The sequence below is a fragment of the Antedon mediterranea genome, chromosome 4 (assembly GCF_964355755.1).
Source record: "Antedon mediterranea chromosome 4, ecAntMedi1.1, whole genome shotgun sequence".
NCBI classification, from domain to species: Eukaryota; Metazoa; Echinodermata; class Crinoidea; order Comatulida; family Antedonidae; genus Antedon; species Antedon mediterranea.
In genome coordinates this window covers 8,738,783-8,754,912 of record NC_092673.1, presented here as the reverse complement: position 1 = coordinate 8,754,912, position 16,130 = coordinate 8,738,783, and the positions used below count along the sequence as shown (strand labels likewise).

At 36.2% G+C, this 16,130-nt stretch overlaps 1 protein-coding gene across 3 annotated transcripts in view; it reads right to left on the bottom strand.

Moving 5' to 3' along the window:
- Positions 1–11,386, bottom strand: part of LOC140046553 (asparagine synthetase [glutamine-hydrolyzing]-like) — a 47,127-nt gene extending 35,741 nt beyond the window's left edge. Inside the window, exon 1 of one of the 3 annotated variants that reach the window (XM_072091244.1) lies at positions 11,237–11,386. The gene's annotated coding sequence lies outside the window, so the exon portion shown is untranslated. Of the gene's footprint in view, positions 1–11,231 lie in introns of all 3 variants that reach the window. The other 2 variants (XM_072091245.1, XM_072091242.1) reach the window with 2 other exon arrangements.
- Between the last annotated feature and the right edge of the window lie 4,744 nt (positions 11,387–16,130).

The following is a 16,130-nucleotide window of genomic DNA, read 5'->3' as shown; positions in this document are numbered from 1 at the left end:
TTATGATTTTCCAACCTTTCCTAGTCATTTTAAAAAGATTGACATCATTTGAAATTAAAATAACGTCATACGAACACGTTGATTTATACCATTTGCGCGCGTTTTAGTTGAAAATATTGTCAAAATAATGCCAATTTTGAATCTATTATAGCTCCTCAGGATCATCCACGACCCCCAATTTTTTAAATTGTATATGTAAGTAGATATGTTGTAGATATGAATTCATGCAGAATCTTTACCCCTAGGATGTTATAACGTCATCGTATGGCCACACGAATGTAAAATATAGGGTTTTTTACTCTTTCGTTATTGCTCATCACATTAAATAGAGCGCATCTCACTTTTACGTGCCCAAAATTCTTCAAATTTGTTTTAATGTAATTATTTAGATAATTATCTTCTAAAATTGTTATCTTTATATTATGTAGATTTGATGACGTCATCGTGTTAATAATTGGATTTAAAGGATGGGTCTCGTAATTTTGTCTATGCTACACTGTATATAACATATACAGTTTATTCTGTAAAATACTGTAGTATGATATATGCTACATAATAGGTACAATTCAGCACTGTAAACATATTTATTTCATGTCATAGGATGGCATAATAATTGTCGAGGTTCATATAGTTTAAAGTATCTGCATGTTGCGTTTGCGCGGATAACCCGAACTCGTCAAAGTGACGAGTTCAAGTCTAGTTTTCATTTATATCTTTCAGGTATCCAGGGAAGCGGAGGACTGTGCTACTGGTATGTTCCATGGCCATTGACCACCTGAAGAGATCGTTGGGAGCGGTCTACATAGCTACGGGTATCGGGTATTTTTCACGTACGAAAATCACCCGGTTCACCTCCGAGGTGGATCCAGGACAGGGTGCCCGCTTTTCAAACACGGGAGTGTTGTGAACGGCGCCCGCTGGGTAAACAGACCACCCTCCGACCTTGATTTGCATACAGGGTGTATGCAAATGTTAATGTGGGACCTCAACGCCACCCGAACCGGTCTATTCGAAGCAGGGAACCAAGCAAACAAGACGGCCTATTGTGTCTAGAGCTTCTAGACATTTATTTTCCTTGTGCATTTTGAAGAAAGCAGGAATCTTAATTAATGATCTGTTGACTGTTTATATGGCGTATATAAGACCTATTTTAGAATATGCTGCCCCTGTTTGGCATGGCGCTATCACTAAGGACATGTCCAAGTCTATTGAAAAGGTACAAAAGAGAGCTTTGCGAATCATGCTAGGTAACAACTATTTGTGCTATGATCATGCATTGTCTGTTACTGGTTTACCAACTCTTGTTGAGAGAAGAAACAAACTTGTGTTGTCTTTCGGGGAAGGCTTATTAAAATCCGAGCTGTTTAGAGAAATACTTCCCTCTCTTCATAAGCCAGCTCGGTCTCTCAGGTTCAACCGCTTTCTAGAAGTACCTCATTGTAAAACCAGCAGACTTAGGTTGTCTCCAGTTCCCACCATGGTGGATATAATAATAGGCACTGTGGTAGTATGCAATATCGATCTAGCGCCACCTAGCGGGGATCGAGGGAGGGTTTTAACATGGACGCGAGTCACGATAGTTGATATGTTGAATAAATGTTATTTGGATTGTGTTTAACGGTAGTCCTATGTACGTCTGTTTGAGTACAGTGTAGCGACAACAAACAAAACATAATATAGTGTCAGAAGTGTGTCTGGATCGACTCATCCAACGCTCAGAAAGGTCAGTAACGATCGATTTCCGAGATACCTACCCCAGCGGTAGCCTAGCCTAGCGAGAATAGCGAGAGCGGTTGAACGCTCACACAACGACGCACGACAGCGGACGATTGTAAACAGGTTGCTACGCAGTAAACCGCACAGCCTAGCCTAGGAATTAAAGAGATTTGAACTCCGTAAGTTATTCAGTAATTATAAGAATAATTATGGCAACGTTCATAAAGCCACCTGAAACATTAATTGTAGATGGCAGTAATCCATCACACGCATGGAACAAGTGGAAGAGGAAATTTGAGATTTACCTCAAAGCAACAGGGAACTCAAAGAAAGAAACCGAAATCAAAGTAGGTCTGTTGCTAAACTGTATAGGCGATAACAGCATTGACATCTACACAAATTTTAAATTCAAGCCTGCAATGCAAAATCCAGAAAATGAAGAAGAAATCCCAGCTGAGGATCCGAACGACTACACAGTCATAATGAACAAATTTGACGAACACTTTTCTCGGCGCGACCCACAACTAATGTTACGGCAACGGTTCTGGCATCACTTACAGCGAGAACCAGGCCAGTCATTTGATTCATGGGTCACGACTGTGAAAGAAAGGGCGGCAGAGTGTAAATTCCCAAAGGAATTTCAAGAAGAAGCAGTTAGAGACAAATTAACATTTTCTTGTACTAACGACAGCTACAAGCTGAAATTATACGACGAGGGTGCAAAGTTATCCTTGACTAAAACTACTAGAATCCTTGCACTGAAAGAGGCAACTAGTCAAGAACTCCAGAAGTCTAAAACCGCAACCATTGACCAAGTCCGACCTAAAACAAAGCCGAGACCAGCAACGCAGGGGCAAACCAAGAAACAATACTCACACAACAAGGCAGCCCGCCCACAAACGAATGAGGGGAAATGTCAGAAATGTGGATATTGTGGAAAGTCTCACCCATATGGAAAACAGAACTGTCCAGCAAAATCAGCAACTTGTAATGCATGCGGAAAAACTGGTCACTATAAGGTAGTGTGTAGATCAACTGCAAGCCGATCAAGCAGAGTCAACCAAGTCGATGACGAACACCCTTTCCTGATAAGTGGTGTTAGTGTCCAACAAGTTAACAGGTCACAGTTGAAAGACGCACACAAACAACTTGGATGGCACATCAAACTCAGAGCAGCCGATCAAGAACTGTCATGGTGTATTGATACCGGTGCACAAGTTTCAGTGATGCCAAATATAGTGTATCAAAACCGATTCGGAGAAATGTTCCCAACCGACAAGACGCTAGTGGGTACAGGCGATACACCACTGAAAACACGAGGATTTGTGGACATGAAGCTGAAACAACAACATGGAAACAACTCGGAGATAGAAGAAAGAGTATATATAGTCGAGAACGCAACAACACTACTGCTAGGAGTTCCAGCAATTCGCAACCTTGGACTGATCCATGAGATACCAGGAACCTATAGTGTGAAAGCAGTTGACGTCAATTCTCCAATTACAAAGGAGAAAATAAAGGAAGAATACCCAGGACTATTCAGAGGCCTTGGTAAATTAGACGGTGAATACACCATCAAACTGAAAGAAGATACCAAACCATTTTGCCTTACAACACCAAGAAGAATTGCCCTACCACTGCTTGAAAAGACAAAGGCAGAGTTAGAGAGGATGGTGCAACTTGAAGTTATCGAACCAATCGATGAACCAACCGACTGGTGCGCACCTATAGTTGTGGTGCCGAAGCAAAATGGAGATGTACGAATTTGTGTTGACTTAACGAAGCTGAATCAGTCAGTACGAAGAGAACTATATCATATGCCAAAGGTAGAAGAGACACTTGGTAAGGTGGCGAATGGAACAGTGTTCTCAAAACTCGATGCAAACTCAGGGTTTCACCAGGTGAAGCTGAGCCTAGAAAGCACAAAATTAACTACCTTCATTACACCTTTTGGGAGGTATGTGTTTAAACGTCTTCCTTATGGGATATCGTCAGCACCGGAGTACTTCCAAAAGCAGATGGACCGAGAGCTGAGAGGTCTAGAAGGTGTTGTATGTCATATGGACGACATTCTGATCACTGGCAGCAATCAGACAGAGCACGACAATAGGCTCAATGCAGTACTGAAGAGATTAGACAAAAGTGGTCTAACTCTAAATAGTGCGAAATGCAAATTCTCTCAGACGAAACTGGATTACTTGGGCCAGATAATCGATGGTGAAGGATTGAGAAAAGACCCAAAGAAAATCGAAGCAATTATGAAAATGCAACCACCCACCAATGTCACGGAACTCAGACAGTTCCTAGGAATGGTAAACCAACAGATGAAATTCGTTCCTAACCTGGCAGAGACCACCAAACCATTACGGGATCTCATGAAGAAGGAAAATGAATGGGTTTGGGACCAAGCTCAACAAGAAACATTCGTCAAGATACAGAATGAACTAAGCTCAGACAGAGTACTGAAACTCTACAGCACCACAAAAGAAACCGTTATATCAGCCGATGCGAGCAGTTTTGGACTAGGTGCTGTGCTTCTACAGAAACAAGAAAATGGCGAGCTGAGACCAGTAGCCTATGCAAGTAGATCCATGACGGCAACGGAACGCAGATATGCACAAATAGAAAAAGAAGCACTTGCCACCACATGGTCACTTGAACATTGGGCCGATCTGTTAGTGGGACTCAAGTTTAGAGTCCAAACCGACCACAAACCATTGGTTCCACTTTTCTCTACCAAGAACATTGACGAACTCCCTATACGAGTTCAGAGATTCCGAATGCGTCTGATGAGGTTTAACTTTGATATAAACCATGTGCCCGGGAAGTTATTATACACAGCCGATGCACTGTCAAGATCGCCGAGGCACAAAGAAAGACGTGCAAACGAAGAGATCGACCGTGAAGAAAAGTTAAGGAATGAGGTAGAATGTTTCGTAAACAGCGTGATGGTGACTCTACCAGCATCAGACAAGAGACTGGAGGAGATAAGGTCAGAACTGCGAAAAGATGACACTCTAAAAATGGTGATGTACCATGTTCAAGAAGGATGGAACGAGAAATCAGAGGCATCCGGCTATCTGCACAGCTACTGGAAAGAAAGAGGTAGCCTTTCTGTACATGAAGGCCTCCTCCTAAAGAGCAAACGTCTAGTAATCCCTCCAAAACTCAGAACAGATATTCTACGTTGTCTACATGACAGTCACCAAGGAATTACAAAGATGAGAGCAAATGCAATGTCTTCAGTATGGTGGCCAGGGATATCGAGAGACATAGAGAAAGTTGTGAGGAACTGCGAGATGTGCGCAAGATACAGGAGAAGTCAAGCAGAACCAATGCGAGGAACAGAGTTCCCAAACCGACCATGGTCTAGAGTTGGTACCGACTTTTTCCATTACAATGGACGTAACTATCTACTTGCTGTAGATTATTACTCAAGAGACATTGAGGTCTGCATTGTCACAAAGAATGTAGATACGAAAGAAACTGTTGCCAAATTGAAGAAAATATTCAGTCGTCAAGGCATACCAGACGTCCTGTTCTCAGACAATGGACCACAATACAGCTCTGACGAATTCAAAGCATTTGCACAGAGCTGGAGATTTGAACATGTAACATCATCCCCTCATTTCCCACAGTCAAACGGCGAGGCGGAACGAGCAGTACAAACCATCAAATCCTTCATGAACAAGTGTGACGATGAGTATTTGGCAATGCTACAGTACCGTAACACACCACTTCATAATGGGTATTCACCAACACAGTTGAATATGAGTCGGAGACTAAAGACAAGAGTGCCATGTCACCCAGAAGAGCTCCGACCAAAACTACCAGACCAGACTGACCTTAGACAGAAAGAGGAGAGATATAGACGTGAAATGAAGAGAAACTTTGACAACCGTCACAGAGCTGCAGATGCGGAACAACTAAGTCCGGGTGACAAAGTATATATACCGGACTTGAAACGTCACGGAACAATCACGGGATACCACAAGGCACCCAGGTCCGTGTACATCGATACGGATGGAAAAACAGTGAGAAGAAATCGTGCAATGACACGGAAGCTCACTAACAACGATGTGATGATGCAAGAACAACCAAAGGAGAGAGATGGTGAGGTGAAGGAAAACCAAACTCCAACCAATCACGATCAATCCAGCGATGCGGGAACGCCAACTGAAGCGGACATCCGCAACAACCCGAAGCCACCGGAAGCATCAACACCATCAAATACCAGACCACAACGGAACCGGCGAAGACCACGTTATTTGGATGAATATGTAACATCCTAATTTCATATAATGAACACTGATCTATAATCACTCACCAAAAATAAAAACACTGAACACTGATTGATAATGAACAATATCGGACCTTTATTGAAACACAGATGGAAATTCAATGATTGACATGATCTTACTCTAAATGTTAATTTGTGTTTAAAATTAAAGTTTAGTTGCTGCGCGACTTAAAATTATAAAGCTGATTAATCAATCTCTAAGAAAAAGGGAGATGTGGTAGTATGCAATATCGATCTAGCGCCACCTAGCGGGGATCGAGGGAGGGTTTTAACATGGACGCGAGTCACGATAGTTGATATGTTGAATAAATGTTATTTGGATTGTGTTTAACGGTAGTCCTATGTACGTCTGTTTGAGTACAGTGTAGCGACAACAAACAAAACATAATAGGCACCACTAGTTCTTTTTTAGATATGTAATAAGTGAATGTTTTAAGGTTTTTTATTCATGTATGTTTGTAATTTTATGGTACGATATCTAATTTTAATAAGATGTTTCTATTTTTATAGCAATTTTAACTAATTTTTAGTTATTTGTAATACAATTCATTTCAGTCCTTGACTGTTGTTTTGTAATATATTTTTATATACCGAATAAATAAATTAAATAAATAAGATACCGATTATATATATTCACCTGGACTTGCTCATCTACACTGTGTGTGATTTACAGTAAAGTGGGACTAATAAGGGTAGTAACAAAGTGCGAGGCAGCGAGGCACGCGAGGCAGGGAAGGCATGCGAGGCAAGTCAGAAATTTATGCGAGGCATCGTTTTACCATCATCAAAAAATGCGAGGCATCATTTTATCATTTCTCAAAATTGCAAGGCAGGAAATCACCGAAATTGAAGTAGCCTAGGCCTAGGCCCGCTAGGCTAGTTTCCTTTTGCACCTGCCTTGTAATTTAACCAAGGCTTTATCCTGAATACCACAGCTTAGAATTAGTAGGCCTACTTTAATGAAGAAAAATCACATAAAAGTAACAATAAATCCATTAAATTGGTGATTTTACAGACGTTGTTTTTCTCGCATTTCGCACACTCAATGTTCAATATTTTGGTTTCTATGGAACGCCAAAAGAGCAAAATTAATTAGAGGGCTAAAAACTCTGTGGAATCCATTTATATTTAACGCATTATTTGGTGAAAATCAAGTACAATTTCAATAGATTTTGTCACTGTCAGTAAGGAAAAATGTTACTGTTGATAATGTACACGGTTTCGTTAACCTTTTAAAGAATAAAATAGAAAAATTCATCATAATATCCTTAGTAGGATGTCCTATGTCTAGACTAGGTAGTGATGTTGATTTAGGATCGATTATTATTCTTTGAAAACAGAACAGTATCAGCAGTAACATATTACAACATTTTTATTGACAAATTAACAAATATATTGAAATAAAACGTGTTTTTCACCAATAAATGCATGAGAAATTGACGCATTCCACTGAGTTTTAGTCCTCTATTATCGTTGCTCTTTTGGCGCTCCATAGAAACAAAAATATTGAACATTAAATAAGTGAAATTCGCGAACAGTGTGCGAGAAACACGCCTGTAAAATCATTAATTTAAGGATTTATTTGTTACTTTTTATGTGATTCTTTCATTAAAGTACTTATGAGGTATACTTCTAAGGTGTGGTATTCACACGATAAAGTTAGTTATCAAATTTGGAGTAAAAATACAAGCGAAGGAAACTAGCGCCAGGTTTATTAGTACGTACATGGACAACAATAAATAAAAATCGTTCGTAATATACCTAGCTTACTAAAACAGGAATAGTGTATCATTATTAAATATTACACCAATTATTATTTTATCAAAATTGATTAAATTATTTTCTACATAGGCCTCTTATCTAGGTTAGGGCTAAGCATATTAGCTAAAGTTTAATTTTAGGCCTAGTATTACAATTGTCGGACGTAAGTCTTTTTTCACACGCGCTCCAGAATTCTGTCGCAATTTTTTTCTTTGCGGCATGTTATTGGATCGGCATATCAGTTACCTTTTATTCACCGCCAGTTATTGAACTTGTCCTGGCAATCGCTGTTCACCTTATTTGCGAGAGAGGTACACGTGTTGTTCCTAGAGAATGGAATGTCAAAAATGTCTTTGGCACGCCGCTCAGAGAGAAGTCTGTGCGTTGCTGCTGAAACCACGTGCTATAGGAGGGGAATGCACCACAATCCTCTGAGCTGAGGGCTGAATCATTCCGCTACCTGCTAAATAGTAAAGAGGGATTGTCCATCTCTCGGGTCTACCGGATCTAGGCGCAGGGGTGTGACAAAATATTATTTTCACTCTGCTATGTTCGAGAGACATGTGAGTGAACACGCTCGAAATGCCAACAAACATTGCAGTCATTTGATGAGTGTGTCGCTATAACAATTATTGTTTATCGAAAGTTGAAGACTGTCGTTCAGATTTTTGAACCGTAGTTTGGGCACTTTTGTAAAAGTAAAATTTGACACGATATGACTTGAATGAAAAAACAATCGTTACATAAAAATAAACAACATGATGAGTGTATACACGAATCTTTTTAGATACGCTTGTATCGATTGATTATTAGGCCTATAATATATCATAATAGCACGTTAAGATATGCCTCGCACCTTTTTGAAATTGTAAACTATATGCCTCGCACTTTTGGAAATGATAAAATGATGCCTCGCACAAATATTTGGCATGCCTCGCTTGCCTCGCACTTTGTCAACACTCGACTAATAAGGTAAGCCTAGTTGCTGTACTTATTAGGCCATCACAGTGCTGACTGAAAATCACAACAATATGATGATTTATCATGGAGGTACAGTATGGGGAACATGCATACTAGTACGGATTACGGTCGAAGCGGCCGCCAACCAAAGCGGCCGCTAGTTCAATAACGGTAATCTGTATGGAACGCCGTGTGGGCTTTGATTGTCGTTGTTTTGTAATCTTTGATTGTCATTGTTTCGACAGGTTTTCTTTACCTCGGAAGTAAATAACAATCTACATTATTATGTAATTTATTCTCTTTTTAAACAGATTGAATGTGATAGGCCTACGTTCTTTTAAACGAAATGGCGAATCGATGATTACTTACTTTAACCGTTCTAACTGATATATATATATGTTTAATAAAGTCAATAAAATACATTGTGTACAGTACTGAAGTAGGCCTAGTATAGTATTATTAGTAGTACTATTATACCTCCATGTACTACTGTAACTAGTAGTAGCCAAGTATAGTAGGCCCATGGAGTAAAGAATAATTATTCTTTACTCCATGGTAGGCCTAGCTTAGTAGGCCTACTAGGCCTAGCGGATTAGGCAAACTTCGGCCACAGACAATATTACTACCATATCTATGGAACGCCCATAGTGCCATTGATAGGGGAACAATGAGACACGACAATGTAATACAGGATTATCGATTTCATTGCGTTTTACTTTTGTTTTTGAAAACACGGACACAGACAAACTTGGCAATTAATTAATTAATTAATAATGAATATAAAATACAAACACGTATTTTGTAGCTAGGTGGCATGATGAGATAAGAAACGAAGAATTACGTAGATACCGATATTTCAGAGTACAAAAAATACAATACGGTTGAAATTAAAATGTATAGTTTTTACAAATAAAAGAAATGAATTGAATGAGGCCTAAGTGATACTAATTGTATGTACATTTTTCTATAAATATAAAACGAATTGAAGTACGTAGGGATATATACTAATTTTATTGTGTACAACAAATATAACTTTGAAGGAATAAGAAACGGAAGAACAAAGTGGTTAAGAATACGATTTATTTTATCGGAAGAAACAATTGAAGAAAGTATATAATTATTAAGAATTAATATGTTGTAAGATGTAAATGAAACACTGGTAAATAAATGTTAATAGAAATGCGTGCGTTGTTTTTGTGTGTAAAATTTTACATAATAAAATGAACTTGAAATATTAGTAAAACACCACTACCCAAGAGGAATTATGCGAAGACATTGAAGAATTTTTTTTAGATGTTTCTGAACAGGCTCGGAATAAATTTCTGACTGTGTGCGTCATGAGAAGGTACGTGGAAAACCCCGTCATATGGGTCGTTGATTTGTACGTAGTCATTGCATTTTGCCGGGGATTCCCCATCATTTCTGTAGTACCCTATTTGTCTTCATTTCCCTACGTCCGAAATATTGGGCCTAATTTCCGTAGTAATTAAAGATGTTCTGAACTTTGAAATAACAGTGTTTGATTGCTTCTTTCTGCAAATTTCTTTCATATTTTCTTTTCTTGAGTGTGGTTTAAGCAACACTTGTACAGTTTAGTGGATAAATGAAAATGAATTTTTTAAATTGTTGTTTTACTGACTTACTTTATAGCATTTATTGAAAAATAATACAATTCAACGTTTTGCTCAATATATTTATAGCAGCAATTATTAATTGATAATAGGCCTAGTAATTAGTTTGGGGACTTCCTCTGACGTTCGCATTGAACACAACAAATGTTATCCTTAGTCGCATTTTTATCCGAATTATTACTCATTTTGTTTGCATTTTGACATGTTAAAATATGTTAAATGCATATCGCCGCAAATTACTCAATTATTATTTTTATGTTGGGTCTGATATGTTCGTTTTATTTATGCACCTGTGTTCTTAAGACATGACCTGAGCTCCATGATAAAACATTTAATTACTCCTGTGTTGTATTAAAAACCAATCATATGAAGACGACAAAGTTTTATTAAATTTATTTTTTTTATCACTAATTTTCTTCTTGATTCTGCTTGTATTGATGTGTGAGTTTCTGATATTCCTCTTTGTTCCTTAGGTCACCTAAGCAAAAGTAATTAAATTTCTTTTTTTTTCTTAGCATTTCTTTTTTCATAGCCAAACTTTAATACGTCTGTACTAAGAGAGTATTTAACTGTGTCACTGACAGTTGAAATTGTCTTTCGCCAAGACTCCATGATACAACTAAACTGGAATGGAAACAACAAATCTAATAAATCCAAAAAAAAAATACTATACAACAAAGCATCAGATGCGATAACTAATAGCAAAAACAATAGCACGGTTGTTGTGGCCGAAACTGTCTGTGGCCGAAACAGTCATATCCCGGCCTAGATGCAGTGATAGGATTCTAGGTAGGCAACAGCCAGGTCTAGGCTAGCATAACCCTAAGCCTATTGTATATTATTAATTGGATAATGTCACTTACCTTACTTTTTATAATGTTTTATTTTCATAAATAATGTCCCTAGGCCTACTACTGTACGGGCCCAACTACCGTTTTCACAGCGGGATCCAGTCAAGTACAAAGTCTCGACGACGAAACAACAGAACCACCAACATACAGCAGCAGAGAGAGGAGAGAGAGCGGCTGTGGTGTACGGGGCGCCGTTCGGGCCATTGCTAATTTTGTCGACAAAATACAATTATGTGATACATAATTAATTCTGTTTAATCAGAATATTAATTCTGACCATACAAAATTAATTATGTTCTTAGAAAAAGACATACTTTGGTTATGTCGTGAACAGAATTACTTTTGTAGGGACAGAATTCATTCTGTGTCACAACAAAATGAATTCTATGTAGACAGAATTTATTCCATTTTGTGTCAACAGAATTCATTTTGTGATAACAGAATTCATTTTGTGTCGACAGAATTCATTTTGTGTTGACAAAATCCATTTTTGTGTTACCAGAATTCATTTTGTGTCTACAGAATTCAGTTTGTGTCGACAAAATTCAATTCGCGTGGACTGAATTATTTGTGTCGAAAAAAATTTTTTGTGAGCTGAGCCTACCCAAGCGTCGTAGGCCTACAGAACGTTTTAACATGCAAATTAGAAGGCGGAGCTTAAAATTTAAAAGGTCATGTTATAGGTGTCTATTCAATCAACTTATGAAAAAAAATCCTTTGCAATTAAAGGTCAATATTTACCTATAAAACCAAATAAGAACTAACATTTAAGACAAAATGTTTTATAATTCTGTTAAGACATCAATCAATCATACACAATCAAAAGAGCACATTCATCATTACACCAGTTGACTAGGTCAACATGTTAACAAGTGATATACTAAATACCGTATATTATTATTATATAAGTATATAATGCAAAGTTATTCAAACTATGAGATCGATGGTCTATAAATGTAATCACGTTATTTGATCAGTGGAAGTTATGGTATTTTTCTAGTGCGCATTATTTTAATATTATAATACTGTAAAATAAATAATAATATTATGACTGTTAAAATGCTTTGATGTTAAAATGTTACGCTGACCTTCAATGATTTGCCACTACACAGTTGCATTTATTAGGGCTACAATATTCTTATTTGGACAATAAACTACTATTCATCAGAATCAGAGAATATCAATTCATCCACAGGATAGGGCATAGACAGATCCAGGTTGGTCCAGCCCAGTCAACCCCATCCCCACCTTTATTTTCGACAATGCAAAAGTAGGTTAACTTCACCGACAAGGGTCGGAGACTAAACGAACCAAGTCAATGTCAACTAATATAAAAAAGCAATGCTTTGAGTGTAAATGATTATGTCTCTTCCTTTTTTCGAACGAGAAATCAGAAATCAATCCTGGTGGTCACGTATAGAGATAGATCACAAATGTTTTGCAGAACTAGACCAAATGACCGAAATCTTCACAGAATAGTGTCTTGAAGTTGTGAAACATGTGCGCTCTACAACGAAAGTCAGAGTTAATCATCTATTTTAGAATCATTTTAATGAACCGGCTAGTTTGGATAGTCCAGAAAATCATTCATGGACATGGGTTCCAGATTTATCTATTATCTATAACTAAGGTTGGTATATACATATTCTAGACGTACCAGTTGAACTATGAACTGTTCTGTTCTGATTGCAATGGGAATGAAAAAAGTTATAACCAATAATATATAGTAAGATTTGTTAGACGCTTATCCACCCAAGTTCTCAAGGCGTCTGTGAAAAACCAATGGAAACTAATCCGTAAACTTTACAAAGCTACCAAATCTAAACCACATAATTGTATTTTGGTGCACAGATTGACTAGTACATAACTAATTATTCTCAGTTATTTGAGTACCTAGACAAATAAAAACCAAAATTATATATTGCAAACATAAACAAGATCAAATAAGCCTCAAAATGAATATTGCAGGCCTGCACAACCATGTTCTGACCAATCTTTGCAAAATGAATTTTGAAAAAAGTTGTGCTTTAACCATTTATTTTATTCAAGGTCAGCGTAACATTTTAATTCTGATTTGATTAATTACAGTATTATAATTATATTGATTAAAATTGTAATGAAATAACATAACTTTACTGATCAAATATTTTGATTACTTGTAAAACCATCAATATCATAGTTTGGACAACTTTGCATTTATTTGGTAACTAACTATTGTAATTATGCATATTGAAATGTTGACATTTGACCTTATGTCAACTGATGAAATTGACCTTATGTCAACTGATGAAATGATGTATTTGCTGTTTTACATTGCGTATGATTGATTAACAGGATGAGAAAACATCCAATTTTTGTTAAATATTAGTTTTTATTTGGTTTTATAGGGACATTCTATGATTGGTCAATATTAACATTTGACCCTAATCACAAATGATTTTTTTTCATAAGGTGATTGAATAGACACCTATAATCATAAAAATGTAATAAAAGACCAAATTGTGCTTCCATAAATTTGTTATAATAGGCTACATATACATTGTTGTAATTGATTAATTTTGAACTTTGACCCATTATATCTCGAAAACGCTTCCTATCCTATTTATTTTGTTTATTATAGTCAATTATGATTCAGGAATAAGGCGTTCGATGAGGAACCGCAATATAAGAAACTGAATTGCAATTTTGAAGTTTATTGAGCATTTTACACATTGGTTAAAATCGGTGTATAATTGGTCAGCGATTAGAATTGTCGCAGACAAATTGCAAGGCGTCAACATTTTGTTTGCGACGAATTGATGGATGAGCGCCTCCAATCACATGTGTAGGCGACACAATCGACATTGTGTCCATTATTATGGAAACCATTTTTAAAGATGATGTCATAAAATAAATGAAAAATAAAGAAAATTTGTTTACAATCAGTACAGTAATAACTTTATTAGATCATCAAGTGATTTTTATTACTTTTGTTATGTTAATTATGCTTAATATGATAAAGCAAAATGAAAAAAGTTACATCCTGTTTTGTTTAAATATTAAATGGAGGATTGTACAAATAATTTACTTCCTTGTGATCTATCGTTCCTCATTTGTCGAGTGCACACAAGATTAAACTGTAAAAAGAATAAAGTAATTTATTTTGACAATATTTCTACGCTCAACAAAATTATAGAAAAACATAATGAACAATTTATTCAAATGATAAAAACTGACTGATATTAATAATTAAATAAATAATAATATAATACAGTATATTTTAGAACGAAAGACAGAAATCTGTTGTTGGGACAATGTTTTTACAGTTATTTCATAAGCACTAATTTGTAAAAACAGTTACTACAAACAAGTAGAGTTAATGTTGGATCCGGTGTTGGATGGCATGGCTAGCCGGCAATGTAAGTAACAAAGTCTACACCTAATGAAACAGTTGATAATTACTTCTTTACAACTTTAGTTTTGTAAACATATTTGATATAATAATTACAGTTTATGCTTTACTATTATTATTTATGCCTAAATACGTTTTTAACCTATGTATATCCTCTATGTATAACCTATGTATATTCTCTATCACCTCACAAACACCCATTGATTTAAATGAAATCGTGTGGTAATCATCTGCTCTATATTCGTCAATTGCAGAGACGTCCTTAATAATAGTAACGATGTTCACCAAAAACAATATACCATCTAAACTACATCTGTCACACACTGGACCACAAACAAACTGCTCATGAACGTAATCAGAACTGAAAGTCTGTTGAACAATTTCTTCTATGAAAGTAGTAATTTGGTGTAGAATATTTACAGATTGATTCGGGTTTACCTTAATAACTGAAAGTTTGATGAGATTTTTATCATAAAAGAAAATGCTGCCAGCAGAAATTGTTTCTGTGTTTATTTGAAAGAGACATGATTCACTTGGTCTAAATTTTGCAGCATTATAGTAGATATTAATCCAATTAAACTTCTTGCAACATTTGGAAATAAGACAAAGAAAGATAAATTCAAGTATTATTTCTCGAAAATCAAAATAAAATATTTCATTGATGTCAACAGCTGATTTACTAGTTTGTAAATCAGTTCTCGGCAATCGGCTGCAATCAATCGTCCCAGCTTAATCAATTTCATTAGTAATTGTAAGTGGAAAAAGTAGATGTGTTCCAACCAAAAAACGAATCACATAAGGATAAACTCTCCAAATTCCTTTCATTCAACAAATATGTTCCACTAATCTACTGTCAATAATTCCGGTTTCCAGCAATCTCTGCCAAAGATCAGATACAGTTCTATTTCTTTTATGTGGTTCTGGCACATTTACTAGTAATTTCAAAATGTCTGTTAGTACAGATCACAAACAATATAGTTTTGAAGCCATTCATCGTGTTCGTTGTATATAATATCTCCAGATTTTTCAAAAAAATTCAGAAGTGTACGCAGCTCATATTTTAAAAATGTTTTGCTTTTTGAAATTATTTCCTTTTCAATATCGTTTATACTTGTAATAACACAATTTTTTGAGCAAAATCCATTTAGTATTTCCTTAAATAAAAGATATTTAACAAAAAATAATTCATTGAATTCCTCGTAATAGGTTACACTCTTTATCATCACTGAGAGCGTTTTTAATAAAAAAAACAGAGTCCACCATTTGGATGAAAGGCAAGCAATCTTGAAAACCTTTTGTAAATATGTGCATTTAACAATTTTTCAAAAGCTGGAAACAAGTTTGTATCACATGTATTTTCTCGCCTTGTACCTACAAGAAATACTACGACATTGTCAACATCGGCATGCATAGCCGATAACAAACCCAATAATTGGTGCCAAAAAGAAAAACAATTCAATCAAATATCTTGTAATAGAAAGTTTTTGTCTAGTAAAATAAGATTGTTGACATTTACAAAT